The 23,024-nt window shown below is 37.8% G+C and overlaps 1 protein-coding gene across 7 annotated transcripts in view; it reads left to right on the forward strand.

Moving 5' to 3' along the window:
* The first annotated feature begins 5,660 nt into the window (after nucleotides 1-5,660).
* Nucleotides 5,661-23,024, forward strand: part of LOC144639484 (alpha-1B adrenergic receptor-like) — a 29,155-nt gene continuing 11,791 nt past the window's right edge. For 3 of the 7 annotated variants that reach the window (XM_078498799.1, XM_078498806.1, XM_078498818.1), the window contains exons 1-4: nucleotides 9,871-10,235; nucleotides 11,853-11,920; nucleotides 19,084-19,180; nucleotides 20,294-21,925. The gene's annotated coding sequence lies outside the window, so the exon portion shown is untranslated. Of the gene's footprint in view, nucleotides 5,728-9,870; nucleotides 10,236-11,798; nucleotides 11,921-19,083; nucleotides 19,181-20,293; nucleotides 21,926-23,024 lie in introns of those variants that run through there. The other 4 variants (XM_078498787.1, XM_078498811.1, XM_078498793.1 and 1 more) reach the window with 3 other exon arrangements.

A 23,024-nucleotide genomic window follows, 5' to 3' on the forward strand; every position in this document is an offset into this window, starting at 1 on the left:
AAGTTCCGTCTACATTTTTTTAAAAAAAAATTTCGACTTTATTATGATGATGATGATGATGATGTTGATGATGTTGCTGGTGCTGCTGTTATTAAACAACTGTTGTTTTTGATGTCGTTGTTGTTGCTACTGCTGTTGTCGTTGTTGGCATCGTTGCAGTTGTTGTTGTTATTGTTGTTGCTGCTGTTGTTAATTTTGTTCTTGTTAATGATAGCTTTCGCTAAACAGTTGCATCATTTCTGCTCATTACGTCTGGACATTCCTGACATTCTCAATCTTTGTGCTTGTAAAATGACATATTTAATATACGCTCGCTCTTTAGCGCATTTTACTAATTGAGACTGTGATCGCTTGAAAACAGGGGCACCCAACGAGAATATAGTTCAAAACCACTTAAAGATAGCACCGTTGAACGTATTTTACTATTTAAACGGTAGATATAGGCATATTTTTATCCCCTAAAATTTTTTTATCTGTTCGGATTTCCTAGCTGAAAGTCTAGTGATCCGAAAGTTATAGGGATCAAAACTTACCTTTTCGAAAAAATTCCAGCCAGAGAAGGGCTCCCGAAAATTCTAGGTGACCTTTTTAGAGTAAAAATCCGTTAAAAATGAACAATTATACCATTTTTTAGATATTCGAAAATCCTAGGAAAGGCAGGCAAGCAAAAAAATTTACAATGAATGTTCCGAAAATTCTAGATCTCAAATCGTCTTCCGAACAGATATTTTAACGAAATATTCCGTTGGGTGCCCCTGTTGAAAACAGTGATATGGACTATTTTGATTACCTTAACGTTTGACTACCACTTTGCTTCAAAAGAAAGGTTATCAGTTCAGTTGATTTTCCTGATTATCAGCTGGCTGGGAATTTTTCCTTGTCATATTCCTGCTTAGCCATAAACCAAGCGTCTGTTATTATCGTCTCGAGTTTTACCTCTGTCTATTTATTACATTATATCAGAGGCACAGAGCGGTACAGTAAAAAAAAACGTTTCCGTTAGTAGACCTCCTCCTTTTATACGGACTAAATGACGGTGTTTCCGTGATAATCGGCTGGCTGCAGATATCTGCTTAGACTATAAATAGACGTTCTTATGAAAGTCTCCTACGCAGACGTTCTTTTGGATTAAGTGACGAGCCTAAAGCTAAGAATCTCTGTGTACAGGAAGAGGCTAGCATCACGTAAGCCGTTCTCGTTACCAGGGAAGATTGCGTGACGAGCTTAAAATACATTTTTCTATGAACAACACATTATGTAACAATAGAAAATCGCATTGTCCAATGGCCACCTTTAATTTGCAAAAAGTTAGATGACGAGCGACGCGTGAAAATCGAAAAAATTATAGACTGTAGTCTCAACACGGACAGGCCATCGAAATTGCCTGCCTTGTATCTTTTTCTTTTGTTGAGGCTGAAGGTAGCCATCGAGAAATTGCTTTCCATAGATAACAAACGCAGCATCAAATCGAAAAAAAAAAAACAGACCACAACCAGCAAAAGGTAAGTGAACTATCGGAAGTGCTAACGCATTCCTTTTGTGTGACGTTTTTATCACCCACAGCGAAAAGTAGTCCCTTGAAAAAATTAATCAAGGAGTTTCGAGTATTTAAATTTTCCCGCCAAACTTCAGGCTAAGCTCTTTGAAGTCACGCATTCATTACCAGCTCCAAGATGGCGGCGTTTAGTTCTCGAGTTTGGCTTATTTCAGAAAAGGATTTCGTAGGGTTTTAGCGCTCGTTGGAAAAGTTTCGAGTTCAAAGCGTCGGTTTGTTCGTTGGTTTGCGTCAGTTTATAAGTATGAATAATAAGTTATACGTGGTTAGTTTCAGGCGCGGAAACCTGTCCTGACGAGTACAAATATGACGCTACCTACTCCCCCAGTGTAGCTAAATTGTCATACCGACAATCTTCCGATTAGCCACGAGCTTTTCCGGTTAGCTTCGACCAAAGTCCCTTAGCGCAACCAAGAACAAAGGGACTATTGTTTAGTGCTTAAGGTCGCGGGGGATACCAACTGCATGAATAAATTCATGAAGGAAAATTTTGCTTGACCTGCATCTTTTAAAACGCTTATTTCTCAGCTGTTATGGGTGCGATTAAGCTCAAATTTTACAGAGACATAAAGAAATGACAAAAGATTGTGAATGTCATCTTTTATTTGGTAGATTGCATTTAACGGCGATGTTATAGCCTCGTTTGTACCAAATTTGGAAAAACATGATTTTGTGGCAGAGTTTGCGGAACGAGTAGGAGACAGCACACTGTGATCTTGTCAAAAGCTAATCAGTCAATACCTCAAGAGTGTCATAACAGAAGCGGATTTTTTAATTTAAAGTTTGCCAGCAAGTTATGGCGGTTTAAGTGCGCAAATTTGAATTCAATGTCTTCTACCTCTTCCTAAAAGCGCTCTTTTACATGTAAAATTCCGCTTCTGTTATGACACACTACAGTATTCATAGTTTACCTATCTGCAGTGGCAAGTAATGAAGTTCTGTATCCGCGCTGTATTCTCTTCCACAAAATTGTCGGAAAAGTCCAAACTTTGAGATTTCCGAAGGTGTCCCGACCTAAATACGATCATTTTGCCAAGGAAAGATGTAATTATGGTAATTATATTCCACGCTTTTATGGTGAGAACAATGCGTTTTTAAATAGGGCACGATTGTTTATGCCAAATATTTTGTGATTACTCTGAGTTGCAGAAATATTCAAATTTAAATGAAAATAAGCTTAAATACTTTCTACAATCTATATGAACGTATATCGCTAAGTGTTGTTTTAAATTGGTTATAATATCAAAGAAACAGGGATTTTTTACAAATCACACGCACGCGCCCATATTTTTGTCCAGTCATAAATATCTCGTAAAGTTGTCGATGTCAGTCGTTGTACTTCGTGCATACGCTTTAAATAAATGCATAATGATGAGCCTAAGGTGTCCCCCGCGACCTTAATCCAAAAAGTTGAAACACAACAATAGACCATTTCTTGATACGGAATAACATCTCTTTGCATAAACTTTTCATTGACATAAAGAAAAAATATGGCCATTTTGGGGTGGACTTCTCCTTTAAGTAACTTCACTCAATCGGATTTTTTAGCTATTTCTTGTTTTAATCAAGAACTGAAAGGTTCAGGCATTTTTAAAGAAGAGAATAAAGATAAAGAAACACGAATGTGCTTTCAAACATAAAAGAGTCGGTATAAAATTTTATAAAAAAAATTGTGGTGACGCAACATACCTTAGTGTTACTTATTTTCGCGGGACTTAATTTTCGCGATTTTTTGAAAATCACGAAATTTAAGACCCGCGAAAATTTATTTCGAACGTTTTCTATTGTATAATAAAATTTGGTTTGTATCTGATCTTAAAAAAGTTGGTAAAAACGTATAAAAACTGAATTTTCGGTAACTCTCTGTTACCTTCATCAGAGTTAAAATTGGTTCAGTTTTTTGCATAATAAGTATTTTATACACCGCCGGTCTCTAGGGATGTTCCCAATGTTAAATAAACTTGTGGGAAATGCACATGCTCATTCACACAGTTAATGTCCTGGATAGAATGTAGCGCTTCTAGGAATAGGCGTTGTTGCCTATTGTTGACATTTCTTTCTAAAATTTCTACATAATCCGGATGAATGTCATGGTCTCTTGTTTCCGCGTGAAATCTTATTGCGCTTTCGTTATAAGATCTTGTGCCAGGCTTGTGCTCTGCGCCGCGCGAATTCCATGATCTTTTGCTCTCTCCCACATAGGCAAAATCACATGTTTTGCATTTGACTTTGTACACAATTCCCTTGATCTGATTTGTGGCGGGGCGGTCTTTTGGTTTCTTAAAGATACTGCCCAGTGTTTTAACAGGCTTGAAAGTGGTTCTTATGTTTTCTCTGCTAAGAACACGTCGAACTCTCTCGGAAACACCCTTTATGTAAGGGATTGAAGCGTAAGAACCACTTTCAAGCCTGTTAGAACACTGGGCAGTATCTTTAAGAAACCAAAAGACCGCCCCGCCACAAATCAGATCAAGGGAATTGTGTACAAAGTCAAATGCAAAACATGTGATTTTGCCTTTGTGGGAGAGAGCAAAAGATCATGGAATTCGCGCGGCGCAGAGCACAAGCCTGGCACAAGATCTAATAACGAAAGCGCAATAAGATTTCACGCGGAAACAAGAGACCATGACATTCATCCGGATTATGTAGAAATTTTAGAAAGAAATGTCAACAATAGGCAACAACGCCTATTCCTAGAAGCGCTACATTCTATCCAGGACATTAACTGTGTGAATGAGCATGTGCATTTCCCACAAGTTTATTTAACATTGGGAACATCCCTAGAGACCGGCGGTGTATAAAATACTTATTATGCAAAAACTGAACCAATTTTAACTCTGATGAAGGTAACAGAGAGTTACCGAAAATTCAGTTTTTTATACGTTTTTACCAACTTTTTTAAGATCAGATACAAACCAAATTTTATTATGTCAAACACTGATCGCCCAAATAACATTTTCTATTGTATTTTTATGCTAATTACTTATTTTTCGGCCAAATCGCGAAAGTTAAGTCCCGCGAAACATGCCCGTTCCATTTTCGCGAAATTAAGTGACCGCGAAAATAAGTAACAATAAGGTAATTAATCTCTCTAGTGGTATATCGGATGACAGGCTATTTCACAACGCGAGTCCGCCAATGTACATGAAAATTTTCTACATAGCTTATTTTTTTCAGTATTCCTTAATCGATACGAGGCCACGTCGACAAATGCAATATATGATATCCTGAACTCATCCCATGCACATCACTGTAGCTTTCTTTTCCGCCACCCCAAAAACCAGGAACAAATGTATCCACATAATTACCAGCGCACGTTTTTTAAGAACACGGAGTTTGAACTAGTCAAAAACAATCTTTTGAAAATAGTTTTCGCACAACATTCCCATTTGAAATTCTGGTCTATGTTCTCTTCTAGAGTTTTGGATGATACATGTACTACAACCTGTAGTCATTTATACTAAAAGACAGCTACCGCCCTGACGTAATTAAAATGAACGTAGCTTTTCTTTCAAATTCAAGCTAACAGCCATGTGTCAACTCGTGTTTCTTTATTCCCTACACGTCCCCTCCAAGTAAGCTGCGCGCCCACGATCCTCTACAACCGACTACGTAAACCAAACGTGGCCGGGTATTGGCACGTAACAACAACAATGAAAGTATGCCTAGGGTCAGGTTCTTTGCAGCGTGTTCAACGGTGGAAAGTGTCCGGAAGTTTAATTACCTATCAACACGAAGAAGAGCGCAAGATTGCGAAAACTAAACAAAAGTATGCTTTTCTTAGGTAAACAAAATATGACGTTTTCACAAACAAACGGGTCACAACAGAAAGTGGCGAGATTTCGGTGCTGTTTTAACTGTTTACTTGACCTTGCAAGTTCTTTGGTAGTTCAGGAAAAAAATAACAAAGTTTTATCTGTAACAGGGATTACTGTGGCAAAGACAGTCTCCTGCATATTCTATTTTTTGTTATCTCTGCCAAATATTGTTTGGCTAAGAGATTAGTTGCGTGTCTATATGACGTAATCGTGACTGTTTACGTTGGGTGCTCCATCTCACGTAGCAGAACTATAAGTGCAATCTTTCTCCTTCGTCTTATAATCAGCACAAACTGAACACCACTGCGCCTTCCAGTGTTTTGGAGAAGATCGACTTGATTTCCATTTTATTTGGTAAGTACTATTGCTAACTTCACTACATAAATGAAGCTGATAGTATTTTTAGCAAACAACCAGCGATTTTACTGTGACAAGAGATGTTCTAACTGTGTTTACTCTGGTTATCAATGAATTAATTCTAAAATAAACTTGTTAATCAAGAATTTCTTTAATGCATTGGGAATTATTTACATAGAGAAGAAGTAACCCCCCAGTAGGAGGGTTACCATTCCTCTCCGAGCCATCTTTTACAGAGCGTTTATCTGAAAAAGTTGTCCCTTCTCACTTGGAGCGTAAATTGGCCCACTCAGTTTAAAGTAAGTTTCGAATTACAAGATTCTGGGTCCGCGCATGATCCGTTTGCTCTGTGGTGATGCGACACACGCTTTTAAAGCCACCTAAAAAAAGTGGTCGTATTCACAAAAAACATTGAGTTTCTTAGAATAGAAGTTTTCGAAAGAAAATGACAGTCGATGTATCGTTCAGTGTCTGTTATTCTTCAGTGTTATTTTCTAAAACAATCAGACTACACTTGAGACCCGCGCTACTTTCGGAGAGTCGATGCTGTCCGAGGGTTGCTTCGTTTCGGAGGGTCGTTAGTTTAACAACATGGTTCAATTGCTACTTACGGATTGTCACTACTTTCTGGATCGGAGATCATTTTGGAAATCAGTGATGTACATGAAAATGTTTCCTGCTGAAAAGTTTTCAAAGGGGTTTACGTTCATATGAAGCTACGAAAAATGAAAATGTACCATTTTTAACATTTCTGAGTGTGTATTTTGAAGATCGTGAAAGAAAGTGCTTTTACAAATGTAGTAAGTGCAAAATAGAAAGATAAGATGAAGTTAACAAAAGCGGGCAAGGGAAAGATACTCACATATTTTTGACAACGACAAAATGCATGGTAACAGTTGGCAACCAACACCAATAGTATTGGACAGAGGGGGGGGGGGGGGGGGGGGAGAAGAAACGAGGTCTGGGACCGAGTAACGATGCCCTCACAACTTGCAACGCGATCAATTCACGATGTAGTCAGCGGTTTTTGGACGATGATGCAACAGGCAATATTTTTCCCAATCTCGAGCCCAGAGTGACCCCCGACTCCGCGATCCGTCAGCGGTTGGTCAGCGGTAGGGTCGCCGGGACTCACTCTGGGAAACTGAATTTTAATTCAGCTGCCTACTGGTCCTCACAGAACAATAGAAATCAACACGGAAGTCTGAAAATCTTCCCCGGAAGTAAACCAAACCGGAAACCCTGGAAAAACATTTTTTGTTTTCCATGGTCAAATGTTCAGATGTATCACCTTAATTTTGTAAAACACCTAAGAACTCGTGATATGGCGCTACATAAATGAAGTATTTTCTAATTCTACCATTTTTGAACTCAAAAGATACCATGAATAAAAAAGGACATACTTCCTTTAAAAGTCAATTCTGAACGGAGTTTTAAAACAACAACGACGGCGTCACCAAGGACAAGGTCGATTGAAAACTCAATTTATAGTTGCCTTACAAATCTCGCCAGAACTACTGTTTTCATTCAAATCTCCGTTACGGTTGAAAAACTGAATATGGCAGACAGTGCACGATTCAAAATAATAACTAATGACGCAGAATTTGAACATAACGCGTTGTTGTTTTGCTGAAAAAAGGGAATTGTACAATTGTGTGCACATGATCATGAATTGCATGAATTGTGTGCACGAGCTGAGTCGCCGAAATGCTAATTACACCTTTTGAATAGCGTTGACCGGTGTGGCCTTTAACGTCTTTATTAATATTACCGCCATTCGACGAGGAAAAAATTATTTGCTCGAAAACATGCAATCTATCATGAAAAGATGCGCTGTCAGCGAGAAGCCTCTGAAATATACGAAAGTCGCCAAACAAAATGTGTTATCAAGTTCATAACAATAGCTTGTCCGTGCGTTGTGCATTATGTAAATGTCTTCACCGTCGTCTGCAAAACAACAACTGACACACGCACGCAGTCTTCACAGGCGGAACCCAGGAAGGCAAACAAGATCTTTGATTCAAACCAATATAGCAGTATGCTCAAGAAAGAGACTAACGGAAATCAAAACACCAGACGCTCTTTTGTTAACTCTCTCTTTTGTTAACTGCAGAACGTTTTTGTTACTTTTGTTGCTTCGATAAACACCAGTTCTGTCGATACTGTGTTAGAAATAGTTCAACTTTCTCGATTTACTTCCGTTTTGGGAAATTTACTTCCGCTTAGACCTGAGAGCATGCGCAATAAAAACCGGAAGATCAAGGTTCTACCTGAAATCGACCTGAAATTGATCTGATCAATTCCAGTTTCCCAGAGTCCGTCCCGTATCGCTGACCGACATAGACGGACTCTGGGCTCGAGATTGTATTTTTCCGCGAAATGGAAGGTATGGCAATCACGACTACCATGCCGTGGAATCACTTATTATAAAGGGGTTCAATTCTCTTAACTAAAAATCTAAAAGCAGTGTGTTTATCCGAAAATTTCGTCATCGTCGTGTAGTTTTAAGAACGCAGAATTTTGTGATGCCGTGCTACTTTTCAGTGCTAAAATGCAAATGCTTGTACCACGATTTTCAACTGGCTCACATGGGGATTGTAAATGAGGTAAAACAAAGAACGACCAAGTCAACAAACAACCTCGAAACAATAGAACAGGAACAATAGCTACAACCGGCGCGGGAATATTCGATCACCACGTTTTCATAACCATTTTCGTGATGGTTTTATTTCATAACAAGCACCACATATTGACATCAAGAACCTTTCCGGAGAAATTTTCGCTGCTTTAAAGACAAAACTTAAAAAGCCTTTTTTTCATAACTATGTAAAAAAATAATAATCGAACTCTCTCAATGGTCCCATGTTGTTATTGTCTTGGCAAGTTCACAAAGAATGGAGCTGCTCATGCGCCTTAGAGACATCCGCTGACTACCGCCCTGATGAGTGCTTTGCAAGTTGTGAGAGCATCGTTCAGATTTCATATAAGAGAATGTATGGAAAGTTGCTTCACCTCCCCCCCCCCCCCCTCCCCCCTGGTATTGGATTATCGTCCTGTAAGTGATTTGTGTCATATTAGTATCCCATTGTACGAATATCGTCGAGCTCGCCACTGAGGCGGGCACTGATTAAAGGTATTTTATACTCCGAAACAGCTAAAAGAAAGTTCCAATTCGTTAAGTGTCGAGCCGGTTCGCCGTTTCATTGCCTTAGTGTGAGAGGGATAATGTAATTTGTGATATTCTTTATTAGCATAAATTACTATTTTGCCGGCTTGAACCAGAGGGTTAGGAACGGGTTCTGTTGGCTTGGCTGGCCAACGCACCCAGTTGATTACTGAAATGTGCGTCCGGTTGTGTAGTGGAGGCAAAATAGCAAAAGACAACTTGTCAGCTGCTATCTGAATCTGAAGCGACCTGCTGTCCCCGCCTAAATGAGGCGGTAAGTTGAGTCACGAAAGGACTGGGGACGAACCATTGGCTTGTTGCCTTCCTTCGGCTTAGAAATCAGTTTGCTCGCTCTTAGTTTTCTCATGGAATCGGTGTTGGAACAGATGCTTATCTGTTGGTTAACATAACTCTTCAGTAGCATCAAGGCTGATAGAACAGGCCTTGTCACTGTGATAAACAGACCCCGCTGCTCAGCAAGGCCATCGGCACGTCCTTGGTCTTCCGAAAACCAAGAGATTTTCTGCTTTCCTCTTTCATGCCTGCCTCCTTGATGGGTGCCGTATAAATCCGTCGGTCCGTCGGAGGGTAACTGGCTGACAGCTTCTTCCATTTATGCTTGGTCAGTTGTTTAGTACTGTAAAAGCTTTGTTGATAAACTCTAGAAGCAGAGCCCAACATTTTCCTCTGACCCGATTGGATGACCCCGGGATCTCCTCTTTTGTTAAGGAGAGGGATGAGTCGAATGCAACCCTCCTACTTAAAGTCTTTTTAAAAAAAGGCTCTTGTGATGAAACAAGCTCTCCTGAAGAAAGAAACTTAACCAGAATAACAGGAAACTACCCCTGCAATAGACTACGCTTGTTCAACGCTGGTGACGCGACGTCTGCCATTTCTGTCGTACCCGACTCACTCACAATTATCCTAGAAAAAAATGAAGACGGTCAATGTCCCTGAGTCAATGACACATGCCTTCTAGGCTCTTCTACGTCAACATCGAACATGGAAAAACATCTCGCCCGACTCGCTGGAAGGAGTGACTATCCTCTGTCAAAAATGTGATAAACATTAGAACTGAAACACAACTTACATTTGCTGATCTAGATTCCTCAATAATGAGCACGAATATTTAAGAAAACGCGGTATAAAAAATTCATAATTCTAAGGGGAAAATTTCTAATTGCCGTAACCGTTCATCAGTAGAATGCCTGAAATGCGTGCAATTTAACAGTTGGTTTTGGCTCCATCAAATCCTATACCAACTGTAGAACATTTTAGGAGGAGCCACCCACGATGTGAGCCGTAGTTACAGACAAGACAAAGTAATAAGGAAAATAACGTAAGTAAATGTAATCCGTTAAATTACGAACTAAGCGCACACGTCAAATAAACTAATCACAGACTGCCTTAAACTAGATAAGATGTGGTATACCGTAGCACGCTACAAACGATAATCCAGTCCCTGAACTCTCTCTTACGCGCGGGTTTAAACCCAGGCGCGAGAAGAGAGAGAGAGTCCAGGATAACTTGCATGCGCCAGTTTTCTCCCCAAAATCGGGGGAAAAACCATATTTGGCAGCACTTTTAAAAACGCGCGCGCACAGATAATGAGTTCAACTACGTGACCGTGTACTAAAGCAGGATCGATCACTAAAAATTTACTACCTGTGCTCAAAATTTTAGGAAAATCTGTAAGAGCGTTTTAGAGTAAATCAAGAATGAAGTTTTTGGTATTTTCTTATAATTTCTTACAATCGGCAGTCGATATATTTTAACAAATTAAAGCAAAAAGTCTTTCGCTTTTAGTTAATGGTCTTTGATGGTGTAAGTATTTATATTTCAGTGAGAGAAACTGTGCTCAAATAATACGAAACAATTTTAAGGCGCCTATTTTATATTAAAACGGTGTTTTTCTGAAAATTTCATACTTGACTTACTTGAAAACGCTCTTACAGATTTTTCTAAAATTTCGTCAACAGTTAGTCAATCTACTAAACTTTAACATATCAAAAAATAAACACCAAGTGTCAGTCTAGATTTCGAGAAAATCAAGCTTGTTTGAGAAAAAAAGAAAACGTCAATCGTTGCTATGGTAACCGTTGTGACTAAGTGACGGGTAAAAAATTAAAATTTGGTCACATTTGATCATTATGGTGTATTTTGGCAAAAATCGAACATTGGCTTCCTAGGTAATTTTAATTTTCAAAACAACCACCCTTAGTCTAAAAAAACTACATCGAGCCTCCTTAATGGGTCTTGGATGCAATTTAGCGCAGTTTTGTCTTGCAGTTATTCGCGCGCTTGGTCGCATAGTTTAATTCGCGCGTCCATCGATCCCAAGCAAGTTACGCAACAATCCTATTTTCTGATTGGTTCGTTCTGAGCATGCGCATGCAAGTTATTCTGGACTCTCTGTTCTCGTGCTTGGGTCCAACACTTCAAAAGGGCGCGTGGAAGAGGGAGTTCAGGGACTGGACTATACGAACGAGTGAGGAAGCAAGGAACGCTTTGGACTTTTTAAAAATATGGTACCCAGACAGCGCACAGCCACGCTCTGCTCAAGTATTGTGAATATCAGTTGCGTCGGAAAGCATCCTCGGAGACCCAGGAGATTGTAGACCTGGTTTGCTTTACCTCCCCATTGATAGATGGACACGGATTAAAGGCTTTGAAAGTGTGCAATACTTTATAACGTTTTAATACACAGCATGTTTTTCGTTGAGTTTTCTCCCTAACCGGCCTATTGAAACAAAGCGCTTAAATGATCTGGAGCTAAGGTGTAAACAGTTGTTGTGCATCCAACTGAAAATTATGCACGTTTAAGTATGGTTGACAACTTTACGAACCACGCAATATTTTAAATGTTTAATTCGGTGGAAATGCATTAATTATCATGTTATATTTAACATTATGTGTTATATACTGTCTGAAACATCCTTTCATCGGTCTCTTTCAGTTTTATTGACAGCTGAAGCGGAGAAACTGCTAAAAAGGATAATTCCAGAGCCAACAAGTTCAATTCAAGTAAGTGACGAATGCCGACGAAATAATTGTCTTGGTTGATACTCGCACAAAATAATTGTTTCTCGTAAGTGACAAGGAAAAATCAGTTTAATAATACGGCAGCAATCGCTGATAACAACGAAAGAAATGTTTGAGAATTGAGGTGGGACACTTTGACTTTAATTAAAAGGAACAGTCTGTTTCGAGTTCGTGAGTTGAAACATACACTGTAACCTTTTCGCCAAAAATATCAGTCTTACCTCTCTTATATGTCAATTCGGTTAAACATTGGCTTATATTTTAATGATACACTGACTTGTAGAACTCACGCACGACTTTATAAGCAATTCAAACAGGACATGCTAGACCTTCATTAGTATGTGTACGTCAGCTTTAGTGCTAATCCGTGGCGTAGAAATGTGCCAAATATTAAGTTTGAAGCAGTTTGCCTTTGCTTGACTATAGGCGTATCAGTGATGTTTTACTGTTTCTAGTAGTATCTAAAAAAAGATATTACTATTTCATTCGTTTATTGAACCAACGTCAGAGTATTATTTTCTAAATTCTTACTGATAAAATTGGATGTTTAAGGGTTTTTTTATGTTAACACAAAACCGAGTTTGAAATCCAGTTTCTCCGCTGTATGTTGCCATGTTATCCTGTGCGCATAGCCTCGACACACAGCGGACAGGTGACATCATTGTTGAGGTATCCGACAGAAGGTAGCACAGTTTGATTACTCAGTCTTGATAACCTTGCACTACGGTAATAACGGAAAGAAATATAACTTTGTATTTATAAACTACACATTATGGTGCAGAGACGGTAATGGACTAATTATACTGGCACACAATTGTATTCTGAGGCGAACTGAGAAACATCTCCAAAAAACAAGCTGCATGTCATTAATTTTAAATTCGCCCTGGCTGCTTCACACATCTCCCATTCGCTACAGCGCTCTTGGCTGCATTAGTTCTTTTTCCTAACTGTTTCTCGCCATTTTTTCACGTTTACTACAGATAGGTACCTTATTCTCACTAATTTTCGCGATTTTCGTGATTTTAAAAAAATCGCGAAATTTAGTACGCGCGAAAAAAACATTGCGCGAAATTTTAACACGCGAAAATTAATACCATATTATATATCAAAACAGTACAAATTTTAAATGTTTGGAACTGCAACTATCTACCTTTAAAAATATCTTTCCGTCTTGTTTTTGACTAGCACCCTTCCTTTGATTACTGTTTTGAGCTTGTAAATTGGTTCAAAACCTCTTTAGTACAGTCACTAAAGTTTTCATTTGCAGGCTCCTTGTAGTTACATTGAGCCAGACCTTTGTGTTTTTCCAGTGGTTGCTTAGTCTTGACGACTGATCCATAAAGCACTGAAAAAATGGCAAAATTTAATACACTTTTTCTCTAATTTTTCTTGCAATCGCAAAAATTAATACTCACGAAATTCGCCTCTCCAATTTTCGCGAAATTATGTACGCGCGAAAATTAGTAAGAATAAGGTATATCTGACTTAAACAAAATTCAACCCACAAACAAAATTAAATGTTCGAAACTTCCTGATACTTTAGTGCGTGAACATGCTGCATCGCCACTTGAATTTCCCAATCACGATACTTTTGAAACAGTATTCCTATGATTTATTATGGTTTATTTTCTTTTAATTTCTGGTAAAACGCCGGGGTTAATAATGCTATATAAGTAATATCTTATTGTTGAATTACTATAATTGGTATATTTACCCAGGACACATAATTTATTATTTATTTTTTTATTGCCTTGACTCAATCGTTTTATTTTACTGCAGGAATCTGAATGTCCAACGATCGTTTTCGGATAAATTATGCCTGTCCGAGGGTGATACGAAACACTTATACCCAAATTCAGCCCACGAAGCGCGTTTAGTCCGTTTAGCTTGCTCAATATAGGAAATGTAAACTACCATCGATGCAATTCTCGAGTAGAATTGACTCGTTTGAGCACCACTGCGTGTCCCTACATCCAAATACAGATCTGAATTTTTAAAATACAGCTGACAAAGAATAAGACATTTCCTTCCTACAAGCTAATTCAAATATTTATTATACCTTTTTACTATTATATCCTTGATATAGGCAAAAGTGCTATCTTTCATTGTGTGGGTTTGGAGACTACAGATAGTACAATTGAAAATAAACAGGACATACAAAAGTTGAAGAACAAACTGATCTAATACTAAAACGTTGAAAATATTCCAATCTTGTCAATCTTGATCCAATCCGCCTCATCGCATTAATATCCTGAATATTGCACATTAAATTAATTGTTGTTTTGCTCTTAATATCTTAGTGAGGACTAGTAAAGTCTCTCGTTCGGAAGCGTGTCTCGCTGTTATCCTAAAATTATTTTCCCGCAGTCAGAATTAATGTTAGAGATAGCAAATGATCCACGGAGTTACATGTAGTCTATTCCATTTTGACTTCCAAAACGGCGCACTGTGACCAAAGTATATGTATGGACGTTACCGAGCATCATTGTTCCCCTGAGCTCACGTCAAACTTCGCTTGTTCAAGATCAAACCAAGGTTCTTCATTAAGCGCTGACGTTAAGATAACATTGCTTTAACATAACTAACGAAGTTCGACAAATCTGGGTTCAGGAAAAAAGTTTCATTTGAGGTCATAGAAACAGTATGATCTTTTGAACTAATTACCAAGTAAAATACTAATTGGCACCTTTTTTTGGCTTTTCGTTTATAACACTATCGCCAGATTGTCAACACTTTTGCGTTAATCGGTTCTGATAATTTGTATTCTCCAAAAGAATTTTCCCTTCCTTTTATACGTAGAAGAAATAGCTTGGATATAAGCAAGTCAGATAAGATCAAATTAGAAGTTTACATGAAAATAGGTGTTGAGCGCGTCGAAATTACCAGTGTTAAACCAAACGAAAGAAGAACATTTGACATCTCTAAAGGTCTGTCTCACACGTAATTTTTTTTCATTATATTTTTATAGTCCTTATTCACGTTGCAAAAGATAGGGTGACTTATTTTTTTTTGGTTTTATTCCCACGTTTTGTTCAACCTTCAAACTCACATTAATTCAGTTTTACTATTTGATTGCCGGTTTATAAAAGAGGGACCGCTTCAGTCTCTGTCAGTCCGGCTTAAAGCGAAAATGACATTCCTAAAAGTAGGTAGATTTTCATAAAATAGTTAAATCGACTAGCATCATGTTGTTTGAAAATCATACAATCATACATATTGACAATTATCGTGTTATATTTTGTCTTCGCTTCGATCAGTAGCTTCTTAGTTTGTAAATTAGACATAAAAAACGTTAATACGTGCTAGCAGATGCGCTAAAAAAATTCTCAACATTTTTAAGGATTATTTATTATTGCTTTTCTTGGAATTACACAAGACGAACAGTGCCGTCTGACAAGATAATCCGATATCGTAAAAAATGTTGTGGTTATTCATCGTGGTAGAGTACAATAACAAATTATTTTTCGTTTGTCTCACGACGTAGTCACGTGTGATGGAGATCGCGACGTTTTGACTGCACACTGCTAGTCTTCATCAGGCGATAAGGTCGACTGGTTGTGTGTGAACTTATAAAGCACGCTGCTGCGCTGTGATTGGTTGGTTTTCAACAGCTGTGATTGGTGCATTTCGATCCTCGCTGTTTCTGTGTCCTGTTGTTCCCTCAGCGGTCCGCTGTCGTACAATTCTCCTGTTGTTGTGTTTTTTGATCGTGGGCATCCATGCTTCAGGAATTTCAATTCCATTATCCCTGTTGATATTATTAGGGTGAAGTCTTATGTGAATTGCCTCTTTGATCCTGCGTTTGTACCAGTGTGGGTCACCGGATCAATAAACTTTACCTCGTTCCAAAGGGGCTAGTGTCCGGTGTTGTTGGTGTGTTCTGCAACGGCGGAGGTCTGGGTACGGGCGAGTCGGATGTCCCGGTCGTGTTCTTTGATCCTGTCTTGCATAGGTCTTCCCGTCTCACCGATGTAAACTTTGCCACATTCACAGGGAATCCTGTAAACAACGCCATCTTCCTTAGTGGAATCAACAGCGTCTTTCGGCCGTACTAGGTGTGATCGTAGTGTGGTTTCCGACTTGAAAACAGCCCGCACGCCTTGTTGTTGTAGGCAGCGGCGAAGTTGTTCGGAACTTTTATAAATAACCAGGCGTGCAAAACACAGTCCTTAGAATAGACAACTGAGAAAAACAATTATTCTTGCATGTTGTGGACATTTTGTTTTGGAATGGTGCGCCAAGAATTCGCCAATTGTATTTACATCGGAATAAAATATATTTACTAAGATTCAAGCGGTTACCATTCAAAGATCAGTTAATAATGAGTAACTTTGGAAGCAACCTCAAAAGCCACAACAACAAATGATGCTACCTTATTGTTACTTATTTTCGCGGGAACTTAATTTCGCGAAAATGGAACGGGAATATTTCGCGGAACTTTATTTTCGCGATTTGGCCAAAAATATGTAATTAACATAAAAAATACAATAGAAAAAGCCTGAAATAAATTTTCGCGGGTCTTTAATTTCGCGATTTTCAAAAAATCGCGAAAATAAGTAACAATAAGGTAAGTGATTTCAGTAGGGTAGTAGGTAACGCAGTTAAAACATGAATTTAGCAAAGGTTATAAGTTTTTTACTCAAACGAATCGTAAAAGAGATTTTTTCGCAAAAGGAATATCTTCCATCCAAAAAGAGATCTTTTCCGGTACAATCTATTCGTAGTTTTTGGCATTCAAGAAGAAACACAGAAGAACTTTCGTACAATAGAGTTCTAGTGCATGTCAAGTATCGTTCTCTCAGCCTCTTGTGTGTCGTTCAACGATCTTCCATGACAGCATACGTATTTTATAGAGGAAAGAATACCCAGCAAAGAAACTCGGTGACTCCTAGCCTCTCTTTATCAAAACAATACAGCAAGCGTGCGAATACAGTCAACTCTCTCTTAACGTACACCTCTATAAGACATACACCGACGGGCACCTGGTGTTGGTCCCGTCCCTGCCGTTTTTCAGTCATTTCACTGTTACTAACCCCGCCTGTAAGACGGACACCTCTTAAGGATTTTGTGCTTTACAGTGGTAAAGAAGTCAAGTCTTAGACAGCTAGTGCTAGCCCTTCAATCAGTAAAAATGAAACGGTACTCAAATTTCTGTTTGTTTTTGCTACGCAGTCAGTCTAGTTTTTTTTCGTGATGATTTTAATAAATGAAACTAGGTAAGAAAGCTTGAAGATAACTCGTGACGATAAAACAGCTTCTGCTTAAAATAAATAAGAGCCGCTATCTTGAATTTCCTGAAGATATAAGCTTAATGTAGCACATCTGCCGTCAGGGTTCCTCGTCAACAAGAGTGACGGTCGTTCTACAGACGGTGACAAAGCCGCTATATCTGTAAAAGGATTGTTACTTTGAGTCAGAGGACATCAATTCTGATTATCATTTTGATGTTTGTAAAACGTTCGTCGCCAAAGATTTAAGGAGATAGAGTAGTAACTAAAACAGATAGAAATCTTACATTTTACTTAAGATTATCATTATTCGAAAAACAGATAGAAAATTCATTTAACGATGCCATTTCTAAGAAATTTGCAAAAAAGGTACTTTTGAGCACTTTCGAGGTCAATAGCGTTAGTTTTTGCTGCTGTCGTCGTTGTTGAAAGTTAGCAACTAATGTTGTGCCCTTGTAGCAATGTCGTTTCCTGGTATAGAAACATTATACAGGCCAAACGGCCACATATCTTATTAGAAGAAATCGTGAACTATTAAAGTAAAGCGAAAGCAAATTGAAACATTTTTTCTGTTTAATTTCAGTAGCACACTGTGCATTGGTTAAAATAGATATCAACATATTTCTGATAGTCTCAACTTTGACACTCACACTATTAAAAAATATTCCATATTTTTTCTTGGTTTGATTAATACACGAATGATTGTATTAATCAAAATACGGCCTTAAAAACTTGTCAATATGTTCGTAATGCGTAGTTACCACATATATTTGCCATAAATTAGCTACGCCCAGATTCAAACAAGAGGTTTTCTTGTCTCGAAAATGGTGCAAATATCACCTAAAGAGGCCAGCGTTATCGCACGTTTCTGTTCCAAGATAAACAGATTAGTGAGTAAGTTACCGGCTCACCCACGCAGCTAACACTGTTATCTTTGCTTTAAAAGTGTTGTTTTGCTAATGCAATTGTATCTGTAAAGGACGGTGTCGGTGGAATGAATAAATGATAGAAGATAAATCGGCGGTTTTATGAATAGGAAAATGTGTCCTGTTTGACCGACGCGTTTCTCTTCAGACTTTGAATTTTTCTTTATATATAGAATAAACACGGCTTAACTGAGCGAGAGTCCAAACAGTTAAACAAGTTAAACTAGGACAGAAAAAACATTGACACCAGGTTAATTTCAGATCGTAAACAAATTACATATCTTTCACCTGGTTGCATATTTGATTGACTTCCTATATCGTCGCCAAGAACAGAAAGACAAGCAACTGACAAAAGAAACTAAATTGTAAAAAAATGAATAGCTAACGTCCTCCTAAAGAAAGTATTTTTTAGGGCTTTTCTGCACTGCTCGTATATTATTACTTTTAATGCGTGCATTTCCATCATATCACGTTTCTCAAATCTGTGTGGTTGGATAATCTTTCGCTCTAAACTTCTCCATTAATGGCAGGATATCGCAGTAAAGTATATTCTTCACTATTTCTTTGTGATTACAATGTTCTTGGAAAGTAATTTATTTTGAGATTATGCCGCTCAAGTCCATATATTTCATTGGCTGGCTGAAGTGCTTCATTTCCGAGCGCTTACTTAACAAAGGCTTTCGCTTACAGCAGAAAATAATAGAGTTTATACCGCACCTGCTTTCTAATGTTGTCGGCAAATTTATCTCGTTATAAAAGTGGTTTCTTCCCTTCCATTCCTATCGGTAGTTAAGTAAATATATTCCACTGTATTTCCTCTTGCATTGGTAAAAAAATCAGTTCTACTATTCACTGTACGAGATTTTTCCTGAGGCGAATCAGATAGCAAGGTAAACAGCTCTCGAGTAAAGCATCAACTAATGATAAAACTTTTCAAGCTTTTGGTATATATTGTTTCTGATGCGCTCATTTTAAACATTTGCTTTGACAGTGGGACGATCAAAGACTGTCCGTTCTCGCTTTGAAAAGAATTGCTAATTGTGCTTATTTCAACCGTGGCTGAGGCGCCTACGCGACTTAAATTGCAGGTTTGTCTATTAATATTATATAGTAATACAACATATTGAGGCAATTTTCGCTTAAAAAAATCTTAAAACTTTAAACAAAAAATTGATTACTGTAAATCGAGTGAGATTATAATGTTGCATAATAGAAAGAGTTTTATACCTGTCCTTCGATCGCCGCTTTAGCTTAGTTTTCAAAGTTCTTCAAACTGAAAACTTGACTATCCATGGCTTCAAATAAATTTTATTTCTCTGATGCCAAGTTGTTAGCCACATGTGGTCTTCAGAGCCAGCCTGAAAATTTCATTCGCTCTACGTTTGTGTCCTACATCGTCAAGACAATTGACTTCAGCTGTAATTTCATGTTGAGATAATTGTTGTTATTTGAGCTGGTTGAAAAGTGTGCGTAAATTTAATGCATGATACACAATTAAAAAATCCCGAAACTGTTAAATCGCTTTAATAACGCGTAAATCTGTAAACGTGGAAACGATAAAAATATAAAAAAAATTGAACACTGAAAGCTTGTCAAATTTGCGTCAAATAATTTTACTCAAGTTTTAAATGTGAATTGTGATTGATTTACAACTGACCAAAGCACCATCAAAATATTTCTTTATCAGACGAAATGTATAACTGACACATTTCCCAACGGGCGGCATAAAAAATATAAATTGTACACGGTCTAGTTTCTCTCAACATTAATGCTTATCTCTTTATTTTCTGAACATTATGTTAGTTTGTACCCATGACGATTAATGGCTGCATTTGAGCGCTTAGTGACCACATTACTATTACACGCAAAATTGATGAAAATGAAATTCATCTCTGTGGGGGTATTTTCATCTCAGTATTTTCAACAGGTAATTCGAGTTGCTAAATTATTATTTTTTTTTTCATGGAGTGTCACTTTAATTCAGATTAATAAAACATGCAAACTGAATATATTCAGTTTATGTTCGATACTTTCGAAAATTAATGTTTAGGACTGAAACATTACTTTAGAAGCAAACTGCTCCCGAAGCTGTAACTGAAATAATCAATTTGAGATTCCTTTAACTGATAAATTTATGTTAGTTTGCAGTTCATGTAAATTTAAATATGTACAAATCTTACTTATGTCTTATTCTCCCAAAGAGGGATCTAGGATAAAGAAGAAGAAATATCTTACTTTCCGTAATGAGTAATATAAAGAAAACTACAGACACAGAACAACGACAACAAATGCCGCCTGGCTATAGAACTACCGCCGAATAACATTTATACCGCTTAAGGCTTCTCGTAAGTGGCGCCGTGAGGGTCATTTAGTTTGATGATATAATATTTTCTTTAGTTTGGCGGCCAGAGGATTTCCTACTAAACTACATAAGGCAGAGGTAGCAAGAGGAATCTCGTATAATCTAATGCACTCTCTATATATTTGTTGAGGCCTTATGCATCCAATGGCGCCACAAAGACTCATGATGATTTGTTGCAAGTGAAGTTACGGTGGTCAAAGCCATATAGTATTCACAGCCGAGTTAACCTTATTCATGTTTCTCTCTGCGGATCGGACTAACATTAAAAAGGAGCCGTGATACGATGCACAATACCTTCTATAAATTGTAGAAATGTAGTTTAAATAATGATTCTATACAGCAAAATAGAGATAAGGATGGGGAGATTGGGAAAGGCCAAGATGAAAAATAAAAATAAAAGATAAGTGCCTCGTGCTGGCCGTCGCTCCTGTTTCCGGCCTGTTTTTTTTTTTTTTCTTTTTTTCCTTTACTATAAATATGCTTACGTTCTCAAGCTTCTTTGAGAAGTTGGCCTCAGCATAATTATATATATAACAAGGACCCTTGGGTAAAAATGATCGAGGAATACAGAAAAAAGATGCGAGATTACGGTTTCCACTTTTACCGCCGTCCTTTGCATTCATCAGGCGAAGCGCTGCGAAAAAAACCCAGAAAACAAATGCTAAAATAGGCACATTCTGGAAATACGCTGGATAACACATGCAGTAAAGCTGTTGTAAAAGCCGGGCTCTTGATATCCATGTACATGTACTTGTATCGAGTTTTGATTTCCAGACCTTCCCTGTTTCTAAGCTGGCTGCCACTCCCTCTCCTGAGCCGGACGGTGACCCGCGTGTGGACACTGGTGCCGTATCAAGTGGAAAGGCGGTTCTCGTTTATAACGATAGATAAGCTGCAATTGTAATGTGTTATTGAAAAAAAAAAATTAAATATAAAATACTTTTGACCTTCTGGACGAAATAAAAACAGTGCTAAAAAAAATACAATTTTATTGTTTACAAATTAATTTTATCACTGTACACCGATCTTTATAAACACATCTCTATTGAACTTACAAACAGGGTGATTCAGCTATTGGTAATCTGTACATGTGCACTGATCAAAAGTTCGGTTGGTGGGACGCTGTGGAATGGAACACGAAACATTGTATTGAGATGGTTGTATCAAATTAATGTTCCTAAATTCAATTAAATAACTTTGAACTTAAATACCAAACTGTTAAAAATCAAACGATCTAATTGCTTGTTTTCAGCCTCTGGTATTTAACAATTATTTGGTTGTAAAATAGCAATTTGGTAGCAAAATTAGGGTCAAATGTTTATCATCTTAGCATTCCATTCAGGACAGAATTGAATTACCCCGCTTATCTCTAGAAGCACGCATTTGTTCGCTGTAACCGAAGAGGAGGAAGCACGCCATGATATTTTCTTTATATAAGAAACTCTCCATAGTCCAAAGCTTATAAACTCAGGTAGGGTTATATTTCATTTACATTTCTAGGTTGATATCGTTAATGAAACATTTATAATACATGCGGTTAGTCATTGACTGGGCTTGAGTAATAGAAGCCTGCCTTCCTAATCGACAATTTATTGTTTTGCTTCTTAGTCGTGTGCTCTTTATAAGAGGGTTAAGCGTCATCGAAACTTTCTTCAACCTAAACTGTGATACATCTCGTCATTGTTCAACATACAATTAACTGTAGAAAATTGTAGCAGTTGATCGTCTTCGAGAACGCAACACTTGACTTTATTGTATTGTATGTCCGTCTTTCTCAGAAGGCCAGTAGACATTGGACCGAACTGACGCAGTAAATTGACCTATATCTCCGGGATATCTTGAATCTACATGTTTTGTTTGCTAAAAAACTGTAACATAAGTTACCATACAGACTCTGTGGCCTCAAGGCAAACGAGAAAACAAATAATTTCAGTCTGTTAGCGAAATCAGGATCACAATACTTCGTTGTGATTACCAATTTGAGTGCATTTGCAGACCCTGACCGGGTTGTATGGTCTTCAAGATAAAAATACAATTTTAGCAACAAAGAGTTTAAATCTTTTTCCCCGCACACGTGCAGAATTCACTCACTGCTCACGCTATCTCAAGAGACCTCAAGAGAATCCGTTTAGTTTAAATCACGAAGTACTTCTCTGGACCAATTTATTTTTAACAGAGCTACGTAGCAGAAAATACTTTCGCGACATAGCCGTTGCACGCGCACATAATCGTGTTTTTAAAGCTGTAAAAGTGTTAATTAATTCCATTTCTTGACACCATTCTGGTGGGCAAGATTTAAACTGAACTGTTTAAAGAACAGCTGTTTGCTATTTTAAGGTCGACATAGACAAATGTGGAAGACATTCGTCAGATCAATACACAAGCTGTGACATGACCTTTTGAAGCATGCTTGAAATATCTCCACTGTTTCAACCCAAAAACTCGTCTAGTTTTACATTGATAAACGGTTGGAGAATCCGTCGATAAAAGATGACTTGTAAAACCTGTCTAACAAATGAACGGAGAACTTAATTAAAAACACTCGATTTTATGATTCACATGCAATTCTC

Source organism: Oculina patagonica, chromosome 2 (genome assembly GCF_052425735.1).
Source record: "Oculina patagonica isolate OP01 chromosome 2, crgOcupat, whole genome shotgun sequence".
NCBI lineage: Eukaryota > Metazoa > Cnidaria > Anthozoa > Scleractinia > Oculinidae > Oculina > Oculina patagonica.